Source organism: Neovison vison, chromosome 11 (genome assembly GCF_020171115.1).
Source record: "Neovison vison isolate M4711 chromosome 11, ASM_NN_V1, whole genome shotgun sequence".
In the NCBI taxonomy this organism is placed as follows: domain Eukaryota; kingdom Metazoa; phylum Chordata; class Mammalia; order Carnivora; family Mustelidae; genus Neogale; species Neogale vison.
The window spans coordinates 198,070,850-198,098,479 of NC_058101.1; the positions used below are offsets into that span (position 1 = coordinate 198,070,850).

The following is a 27,630-nucleotide window of genomic DNA, read 5'->3' on the forward strand; positions in this document are numbered from 1 at the left end:
TGGGGAGTCTGCTTCTTCCTCTGACCTTCTCCTTGTTCATGCTCTCTCTCACTCTCTCTCTCTCAAGTAAATAAATAAAATCTTTAAAAAAAAAATTGTCATAGACCAACATGTAAGAGTTAACACTATAAAAATCCTAGAAGAAATGGGAATAAACTTCCTGACCTTGTGTTAAGCAATGATTTCTTACATACAACACTAGAAGTACCTGCAATTTAAAAAACTGATAAATTGGATTTAATCAAAATTAAAACCTTTTGTACATCAAAAGATACTATTGAGAAACTGAAAAGATAACCTATATGCTGGAAGAAAATATTTCCAAATCATGTAAGGAACTTGTATCCAAAGTATATAGATAACCTCCAAAACTTAATGGCAAAAAGATAAGTAGCCCAGTTAGAAAATCAGCAAAAGACATGAAGTGATATTTCACCGATGAGGATATACAGGTATCAGGAAAGCACATGAAAAGAGGTTCAACATCATTAACTATCAGGAAAATGCAAATTAAAGCACAATGCGCTATCATTATAAAACTCTCAGAATGGCTAAAATTAAAAATAGTGGCAACACCAAATGCTGGTGAAGATGCAGAGAAATCGTATCACTCATACACTGCTGGTGGAAATGTAAAATGGTACAGTCACCCTGGGAAACAGTTTGGCAGTTTTTTATAGAAGTAAATATGTGGTTACCATATGGCCCAGCAAACTGCACTCTTTATGTCAGAGCGATGAAAACTCAAGTCACATAAAAATCTGTACATAAATGTTCATAGAGGTTTTCTTCACAATAGTCAAAGACAATGCAGCTCACTCAGTGCCCTTCACCAGGGGAATGACTGAACATACTGTATGACATCTGTACCATGGACTACTGCTCAGGGATAAAAACACATGAACCACTGATCCACGTGGCAGCTTGGAAGATTTTCTAGAGAATTATGCGAAGTGAAAAAAAGGCCAATCTCCAAAGGTCACATACTCTGTGATTCCATTATGTGACATTCTTGAAATAACAAAATTATGGGAATGGAGCTCAGATTAGTTGTTGGCAGAGGTTAGGAACGGTGGCGAGAGGTAGCTGGATATGGTTATAAAGAACCACACTAGACATCCTTGCAGGAACGAAAACTGTTCAGATTTTGATTGCGGTCTTTGGTCCCCAAACCTCCACAGGTGATAAAAATGCATAGAACTAAGTACACACGCACATGCACATGCACGCACACACACACACACACACACACACGAATAAAATAAGAAATCTGAGTAAGATTGATAGATTGTATCAATGTCCACAACCTGGTTGTGATATGCTAAGATAGGTTCCCATTGGGAGAAACTGGGCAAGTGTACAGGTCTTTTCTTACACAAACCTGTGAATCTACAATCATCTCAATAAAAATTTCAGCTAAAAAAAGACAAAGGCATATAGTACACCTGAAACTAATATATTGTTATACCTCAATTCTTTAAAAAGGCAAATGATTTTATTTTTTTTAAGATTTTATGTATTCATTTGAGAAGGGGAGAGCAAGAGAGCATGCACGAGCTGGGGGAGGGGCGGAGGGAGAAGGTGGCTCCCCACTGTGCAGACGGCCTGATACGGGATCTGATCCCAGGACGCTGGGATCATGGCCTGAGCCAAAGGCCGATGCTTAACCAACTGAGCCACCCAGATGCGCCAAGGCAAGTGATTTTATTAGATACTTTTGCCAAGAAGATGTACCAATAGGCACATGAGAAGATGTTCAACACCATTAGTCATTAGGGAAAAACACACTGTCAAAACGACAAAACCACAGTGAGATACCATTTCTTACCTTCTCAGTGGTTCTGGTGGGAAAGGCAGATAGCAGGACGTGATGTTGTGGGTGAGGACAAATCCGAGCCATGGGGTTGCCACTTCAGGAAACAGCCTAGAGGTATTTCAAAAAATGAAATACAGACTTACATGAGATGAGCAAGTCCATGGCTAGCTCTCTACCCCAAAGAAAGGAAAACATACACCCACACAAAGACTTGTACACAGTGGTCGTAGCAGCATGATTCTTAACAGCCAGAGCGGCAACAGTGCAAGTGTCCAAGAACTGATAAACGGAGAGCAAACTGTTGTGTATCCATGCAATGGAATACTACTTGACAATAAAAAGGAATGACGTATTAAGTCATGCGAAAAAGTGGGAGAACCTCAAAGCCATGCTGAAGCAAGCTAGACACAAAATACCACTAACTGCATGTTCTTTTTTGCATGAAATGTCCAAAAAAACAGAACATTATAGAGGCAAAAAAGTAGAAAAATAGTTCCCTAGGGCTGGAACAGATGAGGGGAATGACTGTTAATGGGCAGGAAGTTTCTTTTTGGGGATGATGGAAATGTTCTAAAATCAGATTGTGTAGGGGCACCTGGGTGGTTCAGTGGGTTAAGCCTCTGCCTTTGGCTCAGGTCATGATCTCAGGGTCCTGGGATCAAGCCCCTCATCGAGCTCTCTGCTCAGCAGGGAGCCTGCCTCCACCTTCCCCCCGCCCCCACCTGCCTCTCTGCCTACTTGTGATCTCTCTCTCTCTCTGTCAAATAAATAAATAAAGTCTTTTTTTAAAATAAAATAAGGGGCGTCTGGGTGGCTCAGTGGGTTGAAGCCTCTGCCTTCGGCTCAGGTCATGATCCCAGGGTCCTGGCATCGAGCCCCACATTGGGCTCTCTGCTCAGCAAGGAGCCTGCTTCCTCCTCTCTCTCTGCCTACCTCTGTGCCTACGTGTGATCTCCGTCTGTCAAATAAATAAATAAAATCTTTAAAAAATAAAAAATAGAAAGTAAAATAAAATAAAATCAGATTGTGGTAGTAAGGGTACATCTCTTTAAATATACTGAAATTCTTTGAACTGTAAACCTAACACAAGTGAATGTTATGCTATATAAAATGTAACTTAATAAAGCAATTAAAATGAAAAAAAAACAAACCAAAAATAATCAACTAAACAAATACAGTGCGTTCTCAGAACATATTTTAATCGTCTGTAAGTTTGACTTGAAACTGAGGAATATTTAAACCTGTGGTAAATGGGTCTCAGTTTGTGTTAGGGACAGCCTGTCATTGTCACTAGTGAGACGAGGCACTCAGTGCTGCGTTCATACTAGGAACCAAGCCCTGAGACCTGGGTGACTAGCTTGAGGAACACGCTGAAGAGAGTGGGGAAAATTCGTGGGGATTAGAAAGTTCTCGTTGTGCTGACGGAAGCTGCCTTAAGCCTTACCCCTTTCAAAGTGCTTATGGTTCTCTTCACTCTGCGCTTCTGCTAGTCGCTGAAAACAAATTTCAGTTTATTTCCGCGTTTCCACCAGAAGGCCCCCCTTGCTGATCTTCTCCTAGCCCCGACTTCAATGCATTTTATTTAGTGAAGTTCATGGATGAAAGTTCTCTAGCCACAGCTCCTAACTCCTACAATTCAATTTATGGTCCCTTTTATTTATCCTTGTCCCCTTTAAGCCTCCCTGATAGATTCCATGGATAAATTAAAGAACGATATACTGAAAATAAAAATAAACTTACAGAGTCATAATTTCGATATAATTCAGCATCTATGCAGAATTGCCTACCACCTAATATCACCCCAGAGTACAAGCCAGGGAACGTATCGCCGCTGAACAAAAGCAATGATGCTGTGGTCAGACCAGCCCAAGCACTGCATTCCCAGAAAGGGAAAATGCTTCTACACTTTGTCATGCATTAATTAAGAGCTCAGTGCTCTTGCGTTTATCTTTGCTCGGTGGCCCAAGGATCTAAGTGATTACCACCTGGATTTGATGAGTCAGACTCTAAATATTAAAACATCCCCCCAGGCAATGTCTGTTGCTCAGATCTGCCCTTTTGTGGCTAGAGACGCTAACCGTTTGGGAGGCTCAGGTCCCCAGGCTCTTACCCAGTCCAACAGCCCTCCTCTGCAGAGATCCGCCTCCACAGAGGTTGGTTCAGCCCCAAGGAGAAACCCACAGAAATCTGCAGGCATGGTGTATGGAGAGACTTTTAGGGACTGGGCTGTGGGCAAGCTACCTGCTGGATTGTTTCCATTTCCCCTTCAGACTCCGTTTCCCCTTCTCCATCTTCCTCTCTCCTGCTCTCCCCCAGGAGACGTGGGCGGGACGGACTGCACCAATGGGACTCCCTTGCCCTCTTACTTCCAGGTAGATCTGGCTGATGAGCAGAAATTGACAAGGCATGGGAGACCAGGTGGAGAGAGACAACGGGGTATTTATTTCCCAGCTGTCCCTGATCAGACACCTGGGTTGTCCACAGATGGTCCCCTACCCAAGATTAACTGTTCCTCTCCAGGGCCTTGTTCTATAATGGTGGGTCTTACAGGACTAGCAACCACTTCCTTAGCTTGTTGCTCAGGCTAGGGGAGTGGCAGAGTCCCTGCTGCGGCTAGCCCCTGGGTGTGTCCCTACCGCTTGTTAGATTCCCATAACCCTACCCACTCCTTCATTGACATTCCCTTCATAAAACTTTCTTCAGTCACTGCTTTTGAGAGTGCTGTCTATTTCCCGCCACCATCCAAGCCGCTGATAGGAGTTACCGTTGGGGAGGAGAATTAGGAGGAATTGATCAATAGTTTAACACTTTATTTTATCCTGCTCTATAGTTTTTTAATACATTTAAAAGTGAGTAGGTGTTTCTTTGATAGGGTAAATACACACGCGTGCGGGCATGCGCAGAAGGGTACCTCATTTTTGTAGCATGCTTCCCATTCAAACATTTGCAGAGCTTTTCAGTACCTCGCCAGCCGTGGTGAAGAAAGCGCGGGCCGGCATCTCTACCCCAGTGACATGTTAGCATCCAGCCCGCCATGTGCGCTCCCAAGGTGCTTAGAAGGCCCACGCACCTTTCCAACACTAGGCACCTTATGAATCTGAGACCTTATTTCAAGTCTGGGACGTGGGCAATTTTACACTGAGCCCTTTCAAAACTCCTAGCCGGAGAGAACAAAAGGCACAGGTTGGTGTGTGGTAGACAGCGAGCTCATCTGCTCACTGATCCTGAAGACATAAAACTGTTTTATTTTTGCTTTTGCTTTGTCTAACCAACTGTTTGTGCTTTGATCAAAAGTACAGGGATAAATCAACTTCCCAGCCTCAGATTTTAGCTAACAGCTTAACCTGAAGCTATTATAACTCCAGCCCCATTTAGCTGGATTTGAAGGCCCATCGATGAAATGGATTTAAACCCGAGAACCTCAGACTGCTAGCCTCTGCTTAGATGGAGGCCCCTCTGGGTTGCTATCTCATGGCCAATGAACTTGAGCTGACCCATGGCTTCCTTCTGGTTCCTCAACAAGGGGAAATTCTTCTCATGATTTCCTTCATTCTCGTTAGAACTTTTCTACCTATACCTTCTCTGATTTCCATTTTTAATTTGCTTTTGCTTCCTAAGTTCACTTTTTTCCTCGGTGAAGAAGCGTAGTTCCCAGAAGTCATGAGAAACTTTGTAGTTCCAAAACGAGACCCAAAAAAAGGCATCAATCAATCAAATCAAATGGTAGAAATATTGATTGAGTTGTTTGGAATCAAGATAGTTCCTTCTCACAGACCACAGTCGCCATAACCACACACACACACACACACACACACACACACACACACGTTCCAGAAACACCAGTATACAAACACTAAATGTAAAGGAGATACAATCCCCATTCGCAGATTGTATGTCCAATTAGAGGCCCAGGAATAACATGTTCTATACATTTGTGGCTCGTCTGTCTCAGTACATTTTTTTCTTGCACCTCCAGATGTGTAAGAAATAGAGCTCCACTCTTCAACTCACACCATTGTATCTTCCAAGCCATCTCTGCACCATTACCATTTCATCAGAGTGGGAGAAGCTAACTCTCATTCATCCCTTTACCTGAGGTTGTATCTCGGCTTTGGGTGGTGGTAGCAGGGGTCTCACGTCAGGCCAAGGTGTCCAGAGGGGGAGAAGAGTCAGTCGGGCCCTTGCTTGTCCTCAGTCCACACTGCATTAGACATGCATTGCCTGCCTGGTCCTTGGTATTTGGTCTACACACGTGCTCACAGAGATAGTTGCCTTCCATTCTGCTCACTCCCTCAAGTTTTAGGGTCCTCTCCCTGAATCCTGGGGTCCTTGCCGATACCCAAGAATCATCCTGCTACATCCCATAGCTACCTCTTGCCAGAATCCGGTGGCCTCCTGGGGCCCAAGGAGGGCAGGGAACACGTACTCTCTCCACCCTCAGACACACAAGCCTGTCTGCAGTTTTGTGGCTGCCCCAAACCATGATCAGAGAAGCAGATGCTGGGCTCGTCCTCCTGGAACCCACCAACATCTTCACAGTTACTGCCTTCTATCACTTTCATTCTGTTCCTACTAAGCAAAACTTGTTCTTTTAATTTTTTTTAAGATTTTATTTATTTGGGAGAGAGAGCATGAGCAGGCAGAGAGGCCGAGGGAGAAGCAGGCTCCCTGTCAAGCCAGGAGCCCAACCTGGAGTCTGATCCCAAGACCTGGAGATGATGACCTGAGCGGAAGGCAGCCGCCCAAATGACTGAGCCACTCAGGCGCCCCTCTTGCATTTTTTTTTCCCCTGGCAAAAGTAAAAAAAAAAAAAGTTTGTTTGTTTGTTTTTACTAGAGGTCAAATTGAAAGCTGGGAGGAGCAGGTTTGCAAGACAAGAGATGCGCCAGGACCTACTCAGCACAGCAAGACCTTCTGCAGGATATACTGTGCCACCACTGGATCCATTTAAAAGAAAAAATATATTAAAAGAGAGAGAGAGAAAAATATACTAATTGTACTTTAAACTATCACTTTTATAAGACTTTGGAAATTAAATCTCATTTAAATCTATTTCAACTTATGGTTTAAAAAATTGGGAGTATCATCAACCTGATCATTTACAAGGGTTCTCTGGTCTTCCAAAATCTTTCGGGGAGGGGGGGGTGTTTGACCAAAGTTTGAATGCCAGCTACTCCAGAAACTAAAAGAAGACTTGCATTTGAAATGGATCTTGAAAAGTGAGTTTCAGGGGAGATGTGTTGGGGAAGGGATGTCGGGGTAGAGAACTGGCCTCCAGAGTCAGAGAAATGAAAATGCATACTTGGGAAGCTGTGGGGAGCTGGTGTAGCTGGAGTGCACAGGGAGGGCCTGATCTCTCCCTCATTGATGAGCCTAGACTTATTTTTGGGCAAAAAGGAGAAAAGAGTAAGTCTGATGAAGATCAACCCTTGGCCAATACTAAGAGGACACTGGTTGAAACTTCTGGAAACCTAACGTCCAGAATATAAAGAACTCCTACAATTAAACAATAACAACAAAACCCAACTTAAAAATGAGTAGATATAGGGGCGCCTGGGTGGCTCAGCCAGGACCTGTGATCAGTGTAGGTCGTGATCTCAGGGTCCTGGGATCAAGCCCTGTGTCAGGTTCCTTGCTCATTGGGGAGTCTGCTTCCCCTTCTCCCTCTGTCCCCTGCACCCCGCTCATGTGCTCTCTCACTTTCAAATAAATAAATGAAATCATATACATACACATATACACATACATATGTGTGTGTGTGTGTGTGTGTATATATAATGTATTATTTAAACTCTGCAAAATATGTTTTAAAAATTGTGGTAATGGGGCGCCTGGGTGGCTCAGTGGGTAAAGGCCTCTGCCTTCAGCTCAGGTCATGGTCTCAGGGTCCTGAGATGGAGCCCCGCATCGGGCTCTCTGCTCCGCAGGGAGCCTGCTTCCTCCCCTCTCTCTCTGCCTCCCTCTCTGCCTACTTGTGATTTCTCCCTCTCTGTCAAATAAATAAAATCTTTAAATAAATAAATAAATAAATAAAAATTGTGGTAAAATATACGTAACATAAATACACCATTTTCATCACCTTAAAGCACATGGCTCAATGGCATTAAGTCCCTTCATAGTGTCGTGCGGCCAACACTGTCATTTAGCTCCAGAACTTTCGTCATCTTCCCAAACTTCACACTCAGGCGTCCCTGTTATGTATGTTTTAAATGGAAATACACATTTTAAAAATTTTCTGGAAACTTAAACCTCTTCCTTTGGAGACTAGAAAAGACCTGCTCAGGCTGCACAGAGTCCGAGCTCATGCTGAATTGATCGCCTTTGCCCTTTGTTAAAACCAGCCACACTGTGGCTGCTCCTGGGGCCCGGGCTGCCCGCCACACCCGGGGTCCTCTCTCGGTCCTGGTGTTTCCCTCCACCTGGCGTCTTACACCCTCCATCCCTCTGACTCCAGCACAGGGCTCAATATACGCTGTCTGGAAAAAATCCATATTTTCTGTCCCCAAGAATGGGTCATTGGGTCCTCAAATATCCCCTTGGCCTACGTTCCAGGCTGCTTAAGCCTCTGTCCTAACTGCATTGAAGTCTGTTTCCTCTCTTCCTCTGGTGCTTGCCAAACGCTCTCACTCTTGAAAAACAAATCATAAAATGAAGTAAAAACAAACCCAACTCCGCCTTATCCCATGTGCAGTTAAACCTCACTCCACCGAGTTCAAGTTCAGATCCTTGTAAGCTGATGGCCTCTGGCCCTCTGTTCCACAAATGCTACCTTGTGTCCGTATGTCCGCTGAGGGGCAGGGATGGAGTCTGACGAAGGCAAAGAAGACCCGAGTCCAGCCATTGTGACATCTGTGGCTCAGCGGGGGGGGGGAACAAATAAATAAACAGGAAGCGACAGCCCAGACAGAGAATGCAACTGTGGGAGAAAGCAGGGCGTGGGAGGGCAGCTGGGGCTGGGGGTGAGGAGCACCCAGCCCAGTTGAAGAGATGGGAAGAAGGGCACCCCAGAAGGAGGAACCCTCAGGGGAGAAGCTTACAGCGGAGACCGGGGCTGATGCCCCTGGGGTAAGCAGGTGTGTGTCCCCAAGATCCCACAATCGCCCCCTCATCTGTTTCCTACAAAGTGCTCTGTCTCTTTCTTACGGGTTGACAGCCCCCAGTTAGGTTTTTCAACTTTTTGTGCTCAAAACTTCAAAAGAACCAATGCAAGAACAGCGCCCCATCTTTTGAGCTGTAACTCCTTGGAGACACCTGGCTTTCAGGACATCCCACGGCCTGAGTCATCCCCCTTCCCCTCCCATTTTCCTTTCCTTAGCACTAGGCACAGTGGCAGTGAGCAGAATATGCGTTATGGGAAAGCAACTTGAAGGTTCTAAAATCCGATCCAAACGGTGGGTGTGAATCATCATGATTCATAATCGGATGTTTGGTACAGAGGAAAGAGCAGAGGTTGAGATCCCAGCAACTCTGGGTCTAGTTCCTTCCTCTGACTCCGTACCCCGGAGTAAATTCTGAAGGTCTCTGCAGTGTATGTAGGCATTTTCCTGCAGCTTACATTCCATATTCTTAGACACATGCTCACCCCCAAGCACACAAGTGTGCACGCGCACGCACACACACACGTACATACGTGGACAGGTGATACAGATGTGGGAATATGTTTACATTTTTTAATCCAAATTGTAGGTTTCTAGATGACCACTATACTATTCTTTAAATTTTTCTGAATGTTTGAAACTTTCATAACAAAAATTTAGGAAACAAAATTCCTACCCTTCAGCCATGTTCTGTCTGTGACCTGTGACGTTTCCTCAGTTCTGGGCACCCTTCTTGGGCCCAGGCAATTTCGTACCACCCCTTCCTCCGATATCAAAATCTGCTCAAAAATGGATAGTTACCTGTTATCACCTCTTCTTCATTTCGGGCATATTTATGCTAAGTTCTTACTTTTTAAAAAGAGCATTCACATGTTATCTCTAACTGTGACATAAAGGTTTTGTGTCTTCTTTAAAGGAGTTCAGGATGAGCGAGTGTGAGGAAGGGAGGGCCGGGGAGGCTGTCTTCCCCGACCCCCATAAAGCACACTGTCAGGGCTATGTCTGCCTGTCTACACCCACACCTGCACAGCACGGTATCCCCCTTGAAGCCACATATCTCCAGTGGGTCCTGCTGTAAATTGGCTGCCATGCTGTCCCCTTAGCCCTCTAGACCACCGACGGCTCATTTGGAAAATAAGACGATTACACTAGCTGGGGAGGGAACTAGCTCCCCAGGCTGCTCATTAAGCTGTGGCCCCACTATGGGGTCAACAACATACGAAGCACTGTTGTGTTCCCTGCACAACTCTCTTGAGCTACGGTACACGGATGTTTATGACGAAACAGGGTAGGCTGTGTCCTCACAATGGAGCGTCTCTCCCACGCCTCCTTTCCTCCCCTTCCCACACCCCCTCCTCTCCGGCCATGATTCACAATGTGAGCCGGACCTTATCAGCCCATAACTCTGACTCTGGTGACCTGTGAGCCTCAGGCAAGAGAACTCAGAAGAAGGCGGAGTGGAGGCAGATATTCAAAAATCCAGAAGCATTTTCTTTTTTGGTCATCCTTTAAAATGAAACAAAGCGGCTCATCTCTTTCTCATTACATTCGACTGTATTTTATAATCCACAGCGCCTTGGCTGCAGTTGAAGCATTTTCTTGTTGTTCAGAGCTCTCTTTCTTGATTTTTTTTGGGGGAAAAGCTTCGTAAAAGCATGTTTCAGGCTAAAAATATAAATACTTTCCTTTAGGAAGTCACCGCTCCCTTCCCCTCACATATTTGAGGAAATACTGCAGATATAACTGTGATGATATTCAAAAGGGAACCGAGCCACAAAACAAATTCCCTTCCAATGTTTTCACGGGAGCCAATGAGAGCCCATGGTCCAAATGATGGGAGGTGGGTGGGGGCCTCTTTCCCCTCCATGTCACGGGAAGCCTTCCGTTCTCTGTGGGCCGAATGTTAAATAAATCTAAACGAGAGTCAACAAAGGTCCTTTTCATTCTGGGACATACAAAAATGCAGGGCCTAGTCCTGAAGTTTCAAGTCTCGGAGAACTTCTGTCGGCTGAGTGAGCTACAGGAATTTAATAGTTCTGGGGAATGATCCTTGTGCAGAGATGATGGAAGCCCAGAGCTGCCCCTGACCCGCTTCAGCAGTGACCCCCCTCTCTTCCCCGACTGCTGTCCTGCCCCAACTTGTCCGGATTATGGGATTATCAGAAGACCAGCACTCGGGGTGGGGTGGGGCAGGGAGTCCTTGAAGGAGCCCCGCCCGTTTTCTCTTTTCTTCTGCACCTTTCAAAGACTTAACAAAAGCCAATTGAGAAAAGCTTTCTTTCCAAATTGGTGTGGCTCAGGCCATAGGTACACACACCTTGCTCTCACCATCGAAGGCGTTTCATCCACGCAACAAGAAGTTACAGGTGCCGGCTGAATGCATGCTATGGGCAGCTGAGCCGGCACGCAAAAATAAAATTCAGGCTATCTAGCAGTTTGATGTCCACATGGAAATCATCATCAATGAGTTACAGAACAGTCTGAATGCAATAAACTGCTAAAATCTGTGATATGACCCAAAAGACGTGTGCATTCGTTGTTGAGTGTCGGGGGTAATGCTTTACACGGAACAAACAAAAGGGAGTAGCAGTTATCGCCATGGGCTTTGATGGCCAACTGTCCTGGTCCAGAACTTGGATCCAGTGCTTATTAGTTGTGGGGCCTAGGGCAAGATACCTAACCCATTTTTGCCTTCGTGTCTTCGTCTGTAAAATGGACGTAATACAAGCACTGACCTCAGAAGGTTGTAATAAGGAATACATACACACCAACACACCCATGTGCATATATATACATATATATGTATACACACACACACACACACAAAGGTATTTATTTTTTAATCCATTTTCACACCAGAGTGCACCCTGCATGACAATAGGAAATACTGATTCTTTGCTGCTAGGGTGACTGTCTTGTGTCGACTTAGCTAAATTGCACCTGAGTTTCCAGCATTTTCTTCCCTGCATCTTCCTGGGTCACGGATCTGCAGCCACACCCCGTCGCGTGCCTGCCGCTTCTCCACTTCCCACCAGATCTCTTCCTTTGGTTTCTCTCAGTCCTGTGCCAGGCATGTGCACAGCTCCATGGTGCAGACCACTAGCCTCTCCCGCAGGGTCCCTGTGCCATCAGGGGTAGAAGCAGTGACAGATGGAGAGGCTCTGGTTTCTTCTCGTGAGTCACAGTCTGCCTTGGGGATCCCATTTCTAGTCTTCCTTCCTCACTAGTTGGTCTTAAACGATAAAGACGGGAGGATCATCAGCCGATGGAGAGGCAACAGCCTTGCACAGAGGCCCCCGGCAGCTTCTACAATAGTGCAAGGTCTAGTTCCTAAAACAAATCCATTATTCTGCATCACTGAGAGTGACTTGGCTTCTCTGGTCCCGGACTTATAGGGAAATGCTGTCAGACATGGTTCCAAAAGATGTGTTCTCTGACCCAGTTCTAGGCCCTCTGAAATTGGTTCTCTGATCTGAGTCAATGTAAAGGCATTAATAATTCAGAATCATTAATAATAACTGATAATGGGGTCTGTGAGATGCACAGCAGAAATTACTTTAATAATTACTTGCCGTCAAATGTCTATAGCAAATAAAACTTTGGGTGACAAAGTTGCTTCTTCCACAAAAAACTTCATATATAATAGAGTTGTTTGGTTGCATTCTGGAGAACTTGGGGGAGAAAATGATGCACTTAGGGTTTCAAATTCCCAACTCTGACGAAAGGGCAAGAAATTTGTGCTTGCCCTAAAACTGAACATTTTCCCAGCAGCCACAGGGCCAAGATTTCTGAAAACCAGGCCCAAAGTCCAATCCAGTTGAATGGCCAACCTTACAGGATCTTTTTTTACTAAAATTAAGGAAATGATCAGAAAGGAGTGGGACCCTAAACATTGGGAAGGGGACATATAGGCAGAGTCAACACCTGGGAACCTTGAGTCCCCAAATTCTGCCAAGTCTTCTTTGCCAGTAGAAGAAATTCTTTCTCCCATGTCTGCGGAAGTTTTCATCCTTGTGCCTGAAGATCCTGAGATGGGTATCTTCCAAGGCTTTACACGAGAGACTGGTGACCTTCCTCGGGGTGAACCTATTGATTCTAGACCAGATTCAAATTCCAGCAGGTACAACATATGACCCATGAGGTTGCCATACACACCAGAACTACAAGATTTGACCAATTTACAGCAACAGAAACTTGGGGAGCATGCTTGGGAATCCAACAAACATGTTGGGTCATAGTGGAAGGAATATGATGCTCAATTGGGCTGGATTGCTTATATAAGCATATAATGATGTGTTACATTACATGTAACATGTAATAAAATATGTAATAAATGCAAACATGTAATAAAAACATGTAAACATGTAATCATATAATAATGTGTGTTACATCCTGATCCAATGTGTTAGTTCAATGGTGGGGCTCTGTCTCCCTATTTGCTTGGCTGAAACCTAATAACTTGGTTATCTGGACCCAAAGATAGTGACACTGAAACATTAAGGAACCAGCAAAGAGAAAGGTTCTGGTACAGAATGAATAGAAAATGGGAAATGGTAGGACCCATTTCAAATATATTCGGTCTTTAGGAATGAAGGAAAGGAATGGATTATCTTCTTACTCATGTCTAAGAGATCCAACCCCTGTGAAGTCCATCTCTGCTTTTTACACTAATTCCAAATGAGAATATCATGGATCATTTTTTCCCAGCCTTGGGTACCATTGCGACGGGCAAAGATTCTTGCCCACCAAAGTCTGGGAGGGGTGGTTACTTTCAAGGAGAGATTCCAATTAAGTCATTCAGCCATGCAAGCACAGAAGCTTTCTTCTTTCTCTAATTGTTCCCTCCCCATGGTAGTAGTCCCTTTGGTTGGGTCTACTGAGCCTTCTCTCCAGTTCCAAGGACCTCAGATACATCAATTCTGTGACCACAGTCAGGAATCCAATGTCCTATCTTTGTGCGTGAAGGAAGTTTAAACCCCTTCATTTCTGTTGTGGCTTGAATTAACACGGCTGGGGCCAGAGTCCAACAGACCCCACGAGCCAACACTCGACAAGGAAGGAAAGAGGAGGTGCCAGCATTCCATGCCAGCCCCGGGGGGCTCAGCACGCACCCTGATCCTGTCCCCAGAAACCCTCCAGTCCTGGAGAGTTTCGGCAGAAAGAACCCTCACGAATCTCAGGCATAAAGTTAGCTGCCTGCATTTTTCTTCTTTTAAGCAGATCCAATCCACAAATACTCTTTGTGCTCTTAAATTCTGCTTCTTATTTGGGAAAAAAAAAAATACACACTCTTTTTCTTTTCTTTTCTTTTGAAAATTCTTTCTTATATAAAGACCTTAGCCCTTAAAAGGAAATTTTTAAAAAGAAAACAATTGTGCAATGGCCTCTCAGCAATCTAGATCCCAATATGTGACCTAAATGAATGATTTCTTAAAACTCTAGGTGTAAGTAGGAAGAGGAAAAGTGTTCTGAAATCATTGCCCAGTGCTGAGATCACGTGTAACATTCACAGATGCTGATATCACTTGTGCTTCCAGGAAATCATTCAAGGGGCAAGACTGGTCTCCTTCTCTGAACTGACGTGGAACTTATCAATTTGATTGAATTTTAATATCTTTTAATCTATAATTTAAATTTTTGCTTAGAAAATTTTGTCCTTTCTCTCACCAATATCAGCAGGAAAGCTGAGCGATCACAGTGTAAGGGGTTAACTCAACACCAATTACTTATTAAAAACATGTAATAAAAAAATCCAAGGTTTGGCGGCACCTGAGAGGCTCGGTTGTTAGGCATCTGCCTTTGGCTCAGGTCATGATCTCAGGGTCCTGGGATGAAGCCCCGCACTGGGCTCCCTGCTCAGTGGGAAGCCTGCTTGTCCCTCTCCCACTCCCCCTGCTTGTGTTCCCTCTCTCACTGTCTCTCTTTCTTTCTCTGTCAAATAAATAAATAAAATACTAAAAAAAAAAAAAAATCGAAGGTTTGGTTAAATGCTGCACCATGTAAACCAACATATTTGAATTTTGATTTAAAAACTATTAAATTCAGAGAAATGTATTGCAATTTTATGTTTTCTCAATTGTAAGATAAGAAAAATAATATTGTCTGCTGTTACCACTGCCTAAGAACCTAAACAGAGTTTTGCAGGCACAACTAGCTAATAATTGCTATTTTGATTTATACCACTGTAGTAATTTTATACTAGATTTTCCAGTATCAAAGCAGGGGTAGAGACATTTTTGAAAGATGACCGTTATGCAAGTGCAAACTTAAGCAATTCTGCTTACTAGGATTTGCAACCTGAGACATCCCCTTAAAACAAATCCAAAACATCCAAAGAACGTATATATGTGAGCAAGGGTGAGTGTGTGTGTGTTTGATATATACATACATATATACATATATACATACATATCACCTTTTCTCACAGGTGCTGCCTTCACGTCCTTCCATAAGCATGACAATATTTATAGCAAATCTCACTATATATAGTAAATATGAGAAAATAATTTTTCATCTAAGTGAACAAGTCAAAATTTTTAGATCCACACTCCTGAAGTTCCCCTAAAGTGTGTCTAATTCAATGGTAAGATTCATGAAATGTAAATATAGTATGTTCTTTTTTTTTTAATGATTTTATTTATTTATTTGACAGACAGAGATCACAAGTAGGCAGAGAGGCAGGCAGAGAGAGAGGAGGAAGCAGGCTTCCCACTAAGCAGAGAGTCCGATGTGGGGTTCAATCTCAGAACCCTGGAATCATGACCTGAGCCGAAGGCAGAGGCTTCAACCCACTGAGCCACCCAGGCACCCCTAGTACATTCTTTTTTTTTAAGGATTTTATTTATTTATTTGAGAGAGAGAGAGCAAGCAAGACAGCTACAAATCTATTTTTTAAAATGATTATCATTAAATTAAGAAGTTCTTTGTCTTTGTTTATTGTTGAGAACTGTGGTGCCCAAAAGATGTAGGGGCCCCCATAAATCTCATTTAAATGACATCTCATGAACTATTTCTTCTTACTCTTGCTGGTGAGTGGTGCTTTCTGAGACATTTAATCGAATCCCAAGTAGGGTTGCCAAATAAGATACAGGACATCCAGTTAAATGTGAATTTCAAATAAATAATGAAAATGTTTTCAGTAGAAATATATCCCAAATGTTGCAGAGCATATACTTACTCTAAATTTATTTTCATAGTTTATCTGAAATTCAAATTTAACTTGCCATCCTATATTACTAAGAACTTTATTAAGCTTTATTGAGATACTTGTGTATCGTGAAATTCCACCACTTTAAGTATATAAGGCAATGGGTTTTACTATATTCACAGGGTTGTGCAGCCATTATCAAAATCTGATTTTAAAACATGGTATCACCCTAAAAAGAAACCCTGTAACCATTATCAGTCCCTCCCCATCCCCAGGGCCCCCTTATTCTACAGCCGTGGGTAACCATGGATTTACTTTCTGTTTTTATAGATTTGCCCATTCTGGACATCTGACCTACATGGGCTCACCCAACATGTGGTCTTCTGTGACTAGCTTCTTTCACTTAGCCTGATTTCAACGTCCATCCATGTTGGAGCAGATCACCAATGCACCTGTATTTTTATTGCTTAGTCTGGCAACGTTAATCATAAGGCAATATGGACTAGAACCATTTTGCCCAGGATAAGGTGAAAAGCTGTTCTTTACTACCAGACTCCGACCCACACTGATCCTGGAGCCACTCTGTCAATTCTCCCATCACCTTTGAACTCGCGGAATTTACCGTTCTGGATTTGGAGACCTGGGGTCAGAAAGAACCAGGCTCAAGGTAACAGGATTGGGGCAGTTACTGAAGAAGTTGCTAGGGGCCCGGACTACGGCAGGATGGAGAAGATTCTGGTGCTCTAGCTGGTGGTCAAAAGGGCCTGAGCTGGTCATCACACAAATACAAGGGGAGCAGGGGTCAGAGCTAGGTGTCTGCTTTCCACACCTCTGGGCCTTTGAAGATGTCTTCTGTCCTTTCTTTTTAGCTCTCGCCTGGAGATGGTTATCACCAGATTGTCCCTCTGTGAGATTTGAGAGGAAGGATAAACAACACAAGGGGGTTAACCCACAAGTCGGAGGGCGGGCTAGCCCTGCCAAGGATAGCGAGCGGTCTTGGGACAGGCGGAGGAACAGGATTTGAAAACAGTCCTCCCGTGCAAGTCTGAAGGACCCGACTTCACATCTGCCCTCCCTGCGCCCCTCGCACCTCCCAGATCCCGCTCCCAGCCCGCCCCAGCCCTGACTCCTACCGCTGCCTATGATAGCCACCTGCAAGGAGGTAGTGATTGAAGACTCCTGGCCCTGTCTTTGACCCTGAGAGTCCCTGGCGTTCATGGCCTTGAGAACTCTGGGCTGTGCGTGGTAAACCACTGCTCCAAGATTTTCCTATTAGGACTGCGGAGGAGGAAGCATTAAAGCTTCACCAAACAACTGAGCCAGATGATTACTTTATTCTGTTCCCTCCTTGGGCAACGTTACTCTTTGTCTTCCTCAGAATGAGAGAACTGTATTTGCTTCGTTTGGAGAAGTTACATGACTGCTCCTTAGGGTGAGTGAGAGGACCTCGTCTCCTCAGGGATCGAGCACAAAGCTCAACGCCCCCCTCTGCCTTGCGTGACAGGACGCTCTGTGCACGCCTGACGGAATCCAGGACACCGTCCCACGCCCTCCCCTTGTAAAATATGTATTTCCAACTTGATGTATCTTTCAGCTTAAGGCTTCATCAAAGCTGTAGCCAGCATCCAGAACTCCCCCAGAGGGCTTCACTCGAACACATCTCCCTCCCACAGAGAAAGGAACCTGCTCTCACCCCACAGCACATGCTCAGCTGGCGGAGTGAATTTTTATCACATTAAAAGAAGAAGAAGAAAAAAAAAAAACACTCACTAACCATCGTTCTCCAGAAACTCTTGCAAAAAGGTCAGCTTTAATGCAAGGCTTATCAAAAGCATTTCAAGGAATCCAGTGTTTGGTTAACTTGTTCCAAAACTTTCGTTTCTTTGTTTTTTTTTTTTTTTGAAGTTCCCAATCCCCTTCAAATTCCAAATATTTACAGTTCCCCCAAGAGCAGGCTGTCACCCTTTGCAGTGCAGTAGCCCTGAGGCGTCATTCTTGCCTGTCAGGATTCTAGAAGGAGATGAAAGAATGATAAATAGAAGCCACTGTGGGTGAGTTTGTCTAAAGGACAGGAGGTGCCTTTTGGGCTGTGGGAGGGTGATCTGTGGACCGAGGAGCCCGAAGCCTCCAGAAAGGCAGGCTATCCCGCCCCCGGCTCCCCGACGCCGCCACTGGGCCCTCGGCCTGCACCACCCCCAATACCCCCGGACCAGCTCCGTGGAGAGAAGACTTGCATTTCCCAGTTAGACCTCATTGTGCTCGCGAATTAACAACAGCGAAACACGACCAGACGACGTGCACACGGCGTGTGTAAAAACGACATAAAACTACCCGACAAATGAGAAACGTGTAAGAAACAAAACCCAGAGCCGCCAGATGAGCCACGGGCTTCACCGGCTCGCCCCGGGCCCAGCAACTTCTGAACAGATCTCCCTCGAGGGACCGCTCAGGGGGCGTCCGTCTGTGTCGTCTCATCGAGCTGTGCATCGGACGCCGCGCACTGGACGGGCCTCCGGCGGGAGCGACGGCGCTCGGCACGATGACATCGCGCCCTCGGCTGAGAACACCCAACGCGTTTCCTGCGGCGGCCCGTGACGCGCTCATTCTCTCAAACTAAAAATTACAATTTAAAAACAAATGACCGAATTCCAAGATTTTAAAGAGCCGTGTGTCCTCGCAAATAGAGTGAACACTCAGAGCGGATATTCCCCAGGTAGATAAGGGCTCATCAGGGTCTCCCATCGGCCGTAAGGCTACGTCTTCCGGGGCTCAATGACCCAAATCGAGAAGAGCATTTTAGCTGTGGCTCCTTTACTGGGCAGGTCTTTTCTTGTGGGTTAACTGGGAAGACTCCCCCTCAGCACCCCAGTACAACACTACACTTCCTCTGTATCTCTATGTGTACCCATGAACACACGTGTCCACATATACCTTACATACATACACACACGTATCCTCTGTCCAGCTCTTTACTAAAGTTAATCCATCTAATTCACCCCTGGATTTCTTTTAGCTTGAAATTCCAGAATCCTGTGTTGTGTTCATCAGTATCTGGCTGAACCTGGAGGAGACAGACCCCAGGACAGGACTGTACTTTTAGAAATGGAATGTTCTGGAGCATAGGGTGCTGCTAAGGGAGGGAGCTCCAGCGGTGGACCTGCAGCAGCGATGGGACTATCAGACAGGTAGGTGGAGGACTCGGACGGGAGCTGCCGAGGAAGCAAAGTCAAAGTTGGCCACGTTTTATCCAGAGCCAGCCCTATACCTGCAAAACCGGATTTAATGGCAAACCATCTAAAAATATGCTCATTGAAAAGAGTCCACAGACCCTCGCCTCTGAAGAAACGATTGCACGACGCCATGGGGTCAGTATTTGAGCTTTCATTATAATGCCCAGAAAAATCTCCATTTACACAGTCAGTTTTCTCCTACCCTGGAGTTAAGCTTTTGATAACTCTGTTAAATCCCGGCAGAAAAGGGGCTGGAGGTTAATGGGCTGGGGAATCCAGGGCTCCATGATACAGGAACCACACATTCCTTTATCACTTGAGCTTCTACGCAGTATCAGACTGAGTAAATACAGTCACACCCCACTCGTGGGCAATCCTAGTATATAGCAAATGCCTCAATGGGAGCCAGGAAAGCAGAAGAGGGCCTCATGATGGTGTGGAAATTACAGGCATCAGAAAACAATGTCTGGGGTTTACAGAAAGGGACAAATGGACAGAAGGACAGACAGAGCACTGTGCAACTGTTTTTATTAACCTGCAAAGCAGGCAGCCCACATTTTGTATTGTATATTGGAGGGAATCAAGGTCTTCTAAAGAAATCAATTAATAAAACTTGCATGCTTCCAGACTTTGCTTTGAACAAGTGCACTGAGCCATGATGAGTGATGCAAGCCTGGTTTGGGGGGAAGGTAGGAAGGAGAGACTCGACACCGAAAAGAAGAGCCAGACACAGAGACATACGTTGCAAAGAGGAGGTGTGCCCTGGAGGGCTGGGACAGGGTCTCTGCCTTTGGCTGTGAGGCCAAAAGGTTATCAGCTGACCTCTAATTACAAGGAAGAGGAAATCAATGTCAACACCCAGAACTGTTTATATTCCTGTCTGAAAGACCCATCATCTTGTCTCACTGAGTCCAAGCGTTCTCGACCATCTCTGACCACCTCTAGCTTTCTGGTTTACCTCTGCGTGTGCTGTATGTGACATCTGCATGTAATACACTTTATTCAAGGGAACGTCCTTGGCCTGTTATAAAGACTATTTAAGGCTAAACTGGGCAGTTACAGCAAACTTGGAGTTGGGGCTTTCTAACTCACAGAAATTAGAAATGACAGAGAATTCATTTACCCAAACACAAATGCTAACATCGGCAAGAAGTGGCAGGTAATAACTATAGAAGGAAAGAAAAAAAGATAAACTCTCCAAGGCCAACCCAAGTGCCACAGAGCACAACAGACTTCAACCTCATCACAGAGCTGTCGCGATACACATTTGATGACTGAAGTCAGCCCAAAGAAAGCACAGTTGGAAATCTGTACATTTGATTTAAAATGTTGAAAATTAAGCAAAGGGAGTTTTAAAATATTTTGTCCAAAGGGATTAAAGAAAAACAGGAATTTGACTATCTCCAGCAAGTTGTCAAGGGATGTGGACGGTTGAGGTCTCTACTGGGTTAATAGATAAATTCTTGTCCACCCAGAATCAGGAAATACGACCTTATTTTGATATAGTGTATTCGGTATTTGGTGAGTGGTAAGTGAAATGTACTTGGCTTTGAACTAGTCACTGAAGTTGGACGATGGGTACAGAGGCAGTGCCATATTATTCTGAGTTTTTGGTAAAGTATTTTTAGTGTGAAAAGGGCAGCTAAACTCTTAGTGACTTCTATAAACAGTAAAATAATCACAATTAATTTCTCTTCTATTTTTGCATTTTGCTGCCTGTTTTCCCTGGGGGGAAAAGTGCCTCCTTGGAAGAGATTATTTTATTATCTTTCATTCTACTCTGCCCAGGACGAAAATGCTGGGGTAACACTGGTCACAGCTCTGTAGAGTGTGCTACCTAGTAGGAATTTAACCTAAGTTAGGACACGGTCAGGACTTGACTTGCCTTTTTCTATTTGCAATACGATTTGGCAGAGGTCCTGGACCTTAACACAGTTTAATGTTTAAGGGCACTCGATACAGCCAACGCTAAGAAAACCATTCCACCAATTAGTAGCTGAGCCTGTCTTCTGCACAACCCTGCAGTGCATTCCATTCCATCCAAGGGGCAGAGCAGAAATGAATGGGAACTGTGTGTAAGAGGGAGGGGCTCCCTTCCTGTGTAGATGCTCTGTGATTGACAGTGGTCTGGTCATTCATCTCTGGGTCAAGCACAAATCCCACGGGGACAGGGAGGAATGGGGTGGGGAAGCCCAAGACACAGACGCTCTTTACTTCCCTGGACAGGGCAATGGATCTACTCAGGTTTCCCATCCACCCCTGGGGAAGACAAGAAAGTAAGAAACCTGTTGGATGTTTCCGGTCATCTCAGCCGCGAGTCCTACCTGCCTGTGAACGGAAACTGTCTTGAGTTGTTCATGCGCTCATTTAATTAACAGGTATTTATTGAACACATCTATCTGTCAGGCGCTCTTTAAGGCCAGTTCAGGTACGTCGGTGAAAAAATATACCAAGATGCCTGCCCTCTACAGGAATGCAGACAATACAGATAATCAACTATAAACATAATCAAGAAGTAAATGCTCTAGAAAAAGAAATAGAGCAGGTTGTGATTGAGGGTCTGGGGACATTACAGTTTTGCTTTTTCAAATTAATTTAAAATTTTTTCAGAGTTCCTGCCATTTTAAATAGGAGGTCAGGGGGGGCTCCCTGAGAAAGCAACATTTAAGCAGAGTTGAGGTAGAAGAGGAGGTTGGATTGCAGCTAGTTGGAGAGACAGTGTTTCAGGCACAAAAAAGAGAAGAGGAGGGGAGGGGAGGGGAGGAGAGGAGAGAGGAAGGAGGGAAAGAAGAGCTAATTCCAATATTCCGCAGCAGGAGCACACTACAGTTCAAGGAATGTCAAGATAGCATGGGAGCACGGTGAACAGGGGCTCGAGTAGCAGCAGAAGAGATCAATAGTAGGTGATGTCTGGCCTTGTAGAAACTTCCAGGTCACTGCGTGCACTTGGCCTTTCCTCTGAATGAAAGAGGAACCACTGGGGAGATCGGGCAGAAGAGTGTCAAGGTCTGAGAGCTTTTCCGGGCTTGTTCTGGCTGCCGTGTCAATTCTAGACCATTGAGGTGCGAAGATAAGCGACAGATATTGTGATGATCCCAGTGGCTGGAGAGACCCACAGCAGTGGGGTGGTGAGAAGGGATCAGATTCGGGATAGAACTGAAGTGACCTGTCCGAGATCACACAACGACTTGGCGGCAGAGCCAGGTGAGAACCCGCCTTTCACCCATCATGATGGAGCTCCTGCTTACTGCACCACCCTCCCCTCGGTTCTCCCGGAGTCCTACCATACTCTACAAATGCAGGTTTTTGCTCGGGGTTGTTGATTGTCTTGGAACTATCAGTGCATTTTAGCATACATCTTGCTGTCTCCTGGGAAATGGTTTGGGGCAAGAAGGCAGTAGGTCAGCTCTCTGCTCTCTGCTAGCTACTCATCTGGTGATTTCTAGACAACTGTTACAAAACTTCTGGGGCATTCTCTGCTTTGCAAAGGAATGCCTAGTAGCAGGATACCAGTACGCCAACTGGAAGCACCCCATGGGGATTCCGTATGGAGACATTCTGCCACGCAGAAGATAAACATCTGCTCCTGCCCCACGGCTGCCCAAGAAAGAGGCAGAGGAGCCACCACTGTAATTACAACCGTGATGCTTCCCTCATACCCAGAAGGTTTCCGAGGACTTGGTGACTCTGATCTACTGCTTGACAACATTTGCACTGAGTCGGTTCTCTTCCAATTTCCAATCCTGTCTATCTGGCCAGAGAGAATTCTTAAAGCAGATACTCTGTTTCGTCTTGGGTTTTAGACTCTAAAAGGCAGACCTCAATTTAGATCTCTGACCTAAGGAATGATGCCAACGGACCCAAAGAGTTACAAAGTCTGAACTAAACCAGTCTTCAGTCTTGCCACAACTTCCTAAATGGGCCCTCCAGCAGGACCACGAGAATGTTAGCGCCAGAAAGGGATGTTTGATTCACTGACGTGTCTCCAGCTCCTAGGACCATCCTTGACACACTGGGACTGGCAAATACTTATTGCATATAGATGGGTAAACGTCAGATTTACTCTTTGGAAATGTTTATCTCCCAGTCCTTCAGATTTCTTTTTCTTGTCCGTTCTTATTTCTTGTCCTTTCTCCTTCCCCTCCTCCTACTCCCCCTTCGTCTCCTGTCTCATTTTTATTTGTATACTTGAGAACTCCTCCCTCACCCCACCCCTGCCCATCTGTCATTTTCCTCCTACCATTCTAGTCATTCATTAAAAAATTGGCCCATCTGAAAGACAACTTAAACCACAAGCCACAATCAGGTATGACCCCTGGAAGCTTCCAACAAAGTCTTGAAGCATTTAGGAGGAGACACCAGAACCCAAACGATTCCAAATGTGCCCTTTTCATTTCCAGCTCCATATAAATTTGAGATCGACTGGAACATATGGTCACGTGCATTTGTGATACCAGTGGTTTTTGTCAACACATGACAATGAAATGTCTTCTCAGACAGTGCAAAGGTCTTTGCCTTTGCAGCAATCCTTCTCTTCACCAAGTTGTGTTTCTAATGGCCCAAACCCCATTGAAAACTCTAGATGGTGTCTTCTCACTCAAGTCAAGTGATCTATATTGACGTGATACACATTTGCCAAGATATGCTTAAGTTGACAACCTAGTAGGTTGTCAAAGTCTAGGATAGCATGCAGATCTCCGACCTCTCAGGGATGAAGGGTCCAAATATTTGGCTGAATGGCTTCACGCGTCATCCTCACACTGAAACAATGTCTCTCTCCAGCTTCTCCAGTTCTGTCAGTGGTACTGCACTCTTGTGGACACAAGCTCCAAACCAGAAAGCAGGGCGGCGGGGGTTCCTCCACATTGTAACTCAGGAATACCAGAAAGATGTCTTCCTTTTTCCTCGACCTCTCCAAGCAGATTCCTCCTCGTTCGCTGACAACTGAAATTTCATAATTTATTGTCTTGGCTTAAATCCAGGAGAAGGGAAAAGATGTGAATTTCTTTTTGAGCACTGTGTGTCAGGTACGATCTTATTCATTCTCTAAATCAATCTTACGCCTCAGACCATTTTACATATGAGGGAACTGTAGCACAGAGAGGCTGAGTGATTTTTTTTTCAGGGTCACAAAGCAGGTAAATGGAAGAGATTATTGCTGAACCCAAGCTGGGCTGACACCAGAATCTGATCTATCTAGTACCCTAGGCTAATATCTAAGTGAGCCTAGCCCTGTATTAAATATTTGTCTTATTAGATATATATTATCAGAGTCAGTAAGTTTATCAGGGTACTACCTGATGAAGGTCCCCCCCACCCCATGCCTCCGTACCGAATAAACCCCTCACCCCAGTGCCAGTGGTCCTCAGTCAGTGACTGATGGAAGTGGTGTACAAAGACCAAAGCTCCCTTGCCCCTAGGGTGGGATAACCCTACACTGACTCCCAGAACTCCTCACTGGCATTAAGCTCCAGGTGTCCACAAAGAGATGTGCTCTAGAATACACCTTGTACTGGCTGCCATTCTGTTCTTTTCACAGTTCCCAACCTACCCATAGATGTTTCTTGGTATCCTTTCCAAAATAAACTCCTTGCACTTGAATACTTTTCTCAGGGTTCTAAGGGTCTGCATCTTTGGAACCCAAACTAAGGCAACTGGTATCTGGCCTAAATAGAGATTTTTCAGGGAAAGAATTAGCAGACTTTGAGATCATCAAACATTGGCAGGAACATAAGAACCTGTCAGCTCTCATTTGCCCCCAAATAGTCTTAATTAAATCAGCCATTTATTCCTTATCTCATGAGCTACAGCCAGGGAGATAAAGTCATGTATGTGTCCATGAACATGTATTATTCCAGTTCTAGGGAAGAGGGATCAAGCAGGGACAAAACGCCCTGTCCTTACGGAGGTTATAGTCTAGTAGTTGCAAGGAGATTTAAAAAAGAACCAACTAGATCCCCTGGAATTAAATAATACATATCTCAAGTATTTTTCAATGTATAGGCTCCCTCTCCTCCTACCACTTGCTTTGTTCTTTAAAATTTTTCTGCTGGAGGAGTTTTGTCCCCCCAAATTACCTATAGCCTGGATTTTGCTGCTTAGGTCCTTGTAGTGGCACTTAATACTTCACTGTATTTTTTGAAAATTGGTGGTTCCATCTAGAAGCACGATCAGAATCAGGTTCAAGTTTGGGGCAACCTGATTTCATAGAATTGTTATTTCCATCAGGAGGCATACAGTATCAGCTTGAGTCTCTCTGTGTGATATCAGAAGCTATTGATAATCATTACCAAGAGTCATTATTAGCTGGGATACTTCTACAAAGGAAAATTATTTCATCAGCTATGTGGTTACTCTTAAGTAACCATGTTCATTTAAGGACAGCAAAATACACAATTTTTGGGCGCCTGGGTGGCTCAGTGGGTTAAGCCGCTGCCTTCGGCTCAGGTCATGATCTCAGAGTCCTGGGATCGAGTCCCGCATCGGGCTCTCTGCTCAGCAGGGAGCCTGCTTCCCCCTCTCTCTCTGCCTGCCTCTCTGCCTACTTGTGATTTCTCTCTGTCAAATAAATAAATAAAATCTTTAAAAAAAAAAAAAACACACAATTTTTTTTTCTTTGTCAGTTCTCAAAATAAGACAGTTCTTTAACGTCTTCCAACATGGCCCACGAAGTTTATTTGTTTCTTTTAAGTGTCACTGTGAATTTATGGATCCATTGGGAACCTCTTCGGATTGGCTCCAAGGTCATTCTGGCATGATGCTAGCAGTATTTGGTTATTCCCTGGTTTCTGGTACAAAAATGTTCTGAACTCATCTTTACATTTCTTGTCTTCAGACATGGAATCAGCAATTTCTGCCAGCATCAGCTGCCTTTTAATTCCATTCTTAGCAGGAAATATATATTTAAAAAATTCTGTCTGATGAGTAAATAAACCCTAGTTCAGTTCCAATACTAGGTGTTGACCCATCACTTCCCAGGATGTAAGTTCCTGAACGCAGCCAGGTGGACTTCCTGGGTGCTCTGGTTAGGAGAGCTTTCTCCCTCCTGACGAAATGAACAAGGCAGCTGACCTCAGTTTTGGATTCTCTCTCCCCTCTGCCCAATTCAGTAACTGAGTAACGAGCAACCGGTTTTTAACTTTGGTATTCCATCCATATAACTTTTCTTAGTCATGTGCAAGGACAGCACAGGTGACATACCTCTGAGCATCTCGGTCACCTCCTGGCCATTTATGGCAGTGTCCAACTCCCTTGTCCAAATCCCTCCTAGAGCCCTGTACCAGGCACTAGAGAGCAAAGAGGGGAACAGTAAGGAGCTCCCATCTAGTCAGGGGACAGAATGCATCCTCTAAAGAGTCACAAGATGGACAGTATGTACAGGAGATGCTAAAGGATTCTGGAGGACTATGGGAGGACCCTGATGGCTATGGAGGATGTAGAAAGGCAGTTGAAGGGTTTCTGTGGTAGAGACGATGCTGTGTCTACTGTGTGCATTTCCTGGGCACCCAGGAAGGCACCCATTTCCTTACTTCCTCTGGCCACTGGAACGTGTGTGTGCATGTTCCAGGTCTGGCTTTCGAGAAGAAAAATAATGACCCCCTCAAAAACATATCTTTGTGGTCCTTATCTTGTTGGTTTCCCTCCCTTCATGTTCTGCCCCCTCAGAGCCCCTCCAGCCAGGCCTGTGCCTCTGGGCAGCATGCTTCTGAAGTGGGTGTCTGCAGTCACGGTCCACAAGAAGACAGACATACCTGTGACTTAGAGTTGAGTAGAATGTTCCTTGTCTCAGACACCTGACAATTCTTTCAGCCATTGGGAATTTCGGGGTTACACTGAGACACGTAGAACATTTTATCTTCTCCCAAATCATCTTACCAAACATTCACCTACTAATCCTGTGAGTGTAACTTCTCAGAGAGAAAGAGAGACTTCTGGGTGGGGATATAAACTGCTTAACCATATCCTCATCCTAGAACATGACGCAGCCTTCACAAACCTTACCTCCAGGGTGACTGTCATGGGTCACTAAGGAGCAAGGTCATGTCCAAGATCCATCCACTGACTGTCTTCCCACTGGTGGCTGTGATAATTTCCTTTGAAAAATAACATTTATCATTTACTCTCGTTAGGGGGAAAAAATGTTACTGTTGAAAACACTTAAAATAGATTAATAAAATATAGAAAATTACAATCACCTATAATGCAGTAATCCGAAAATACAGTCTGGGTGAATACTTCTGGTCATTGTGACACCTCAAGGTATGTGTGCGTAGTGTTTGCTTTGTCCTCTCCAACGAGATCCTATCACACGTGCTGCTTCCTAACTTGCTTTCTTCCCCA

The 27,630-nt window shown here is 44.8% G+C and overlaps 1 long non-coding RNA gene across 1 annotated transcript; it reads right to left on the reverse strand.

Annotated features, from left to right (window-relative positions):
• Positions 1 to 1,845: 1,845 nt before the first annotated feature.
• Positions 1,846 to 27,595, reverse strand: LOC122889144. The gene is made up of 3 exons (XR_006380821.1): positions 27,486 to 27,595; positions 27,292 to 27,383; positions 1,846 to 1,924 (listed from the first exon to the last, which is right to left on the reverse strand). It is a non-coding gene; the product is annotated as an uncharacterized LOC122889144 (long non-coding RNA).
• Between the last annotated feature and the right edge of the window lie 35 nt (positions 27,596 to 27,630).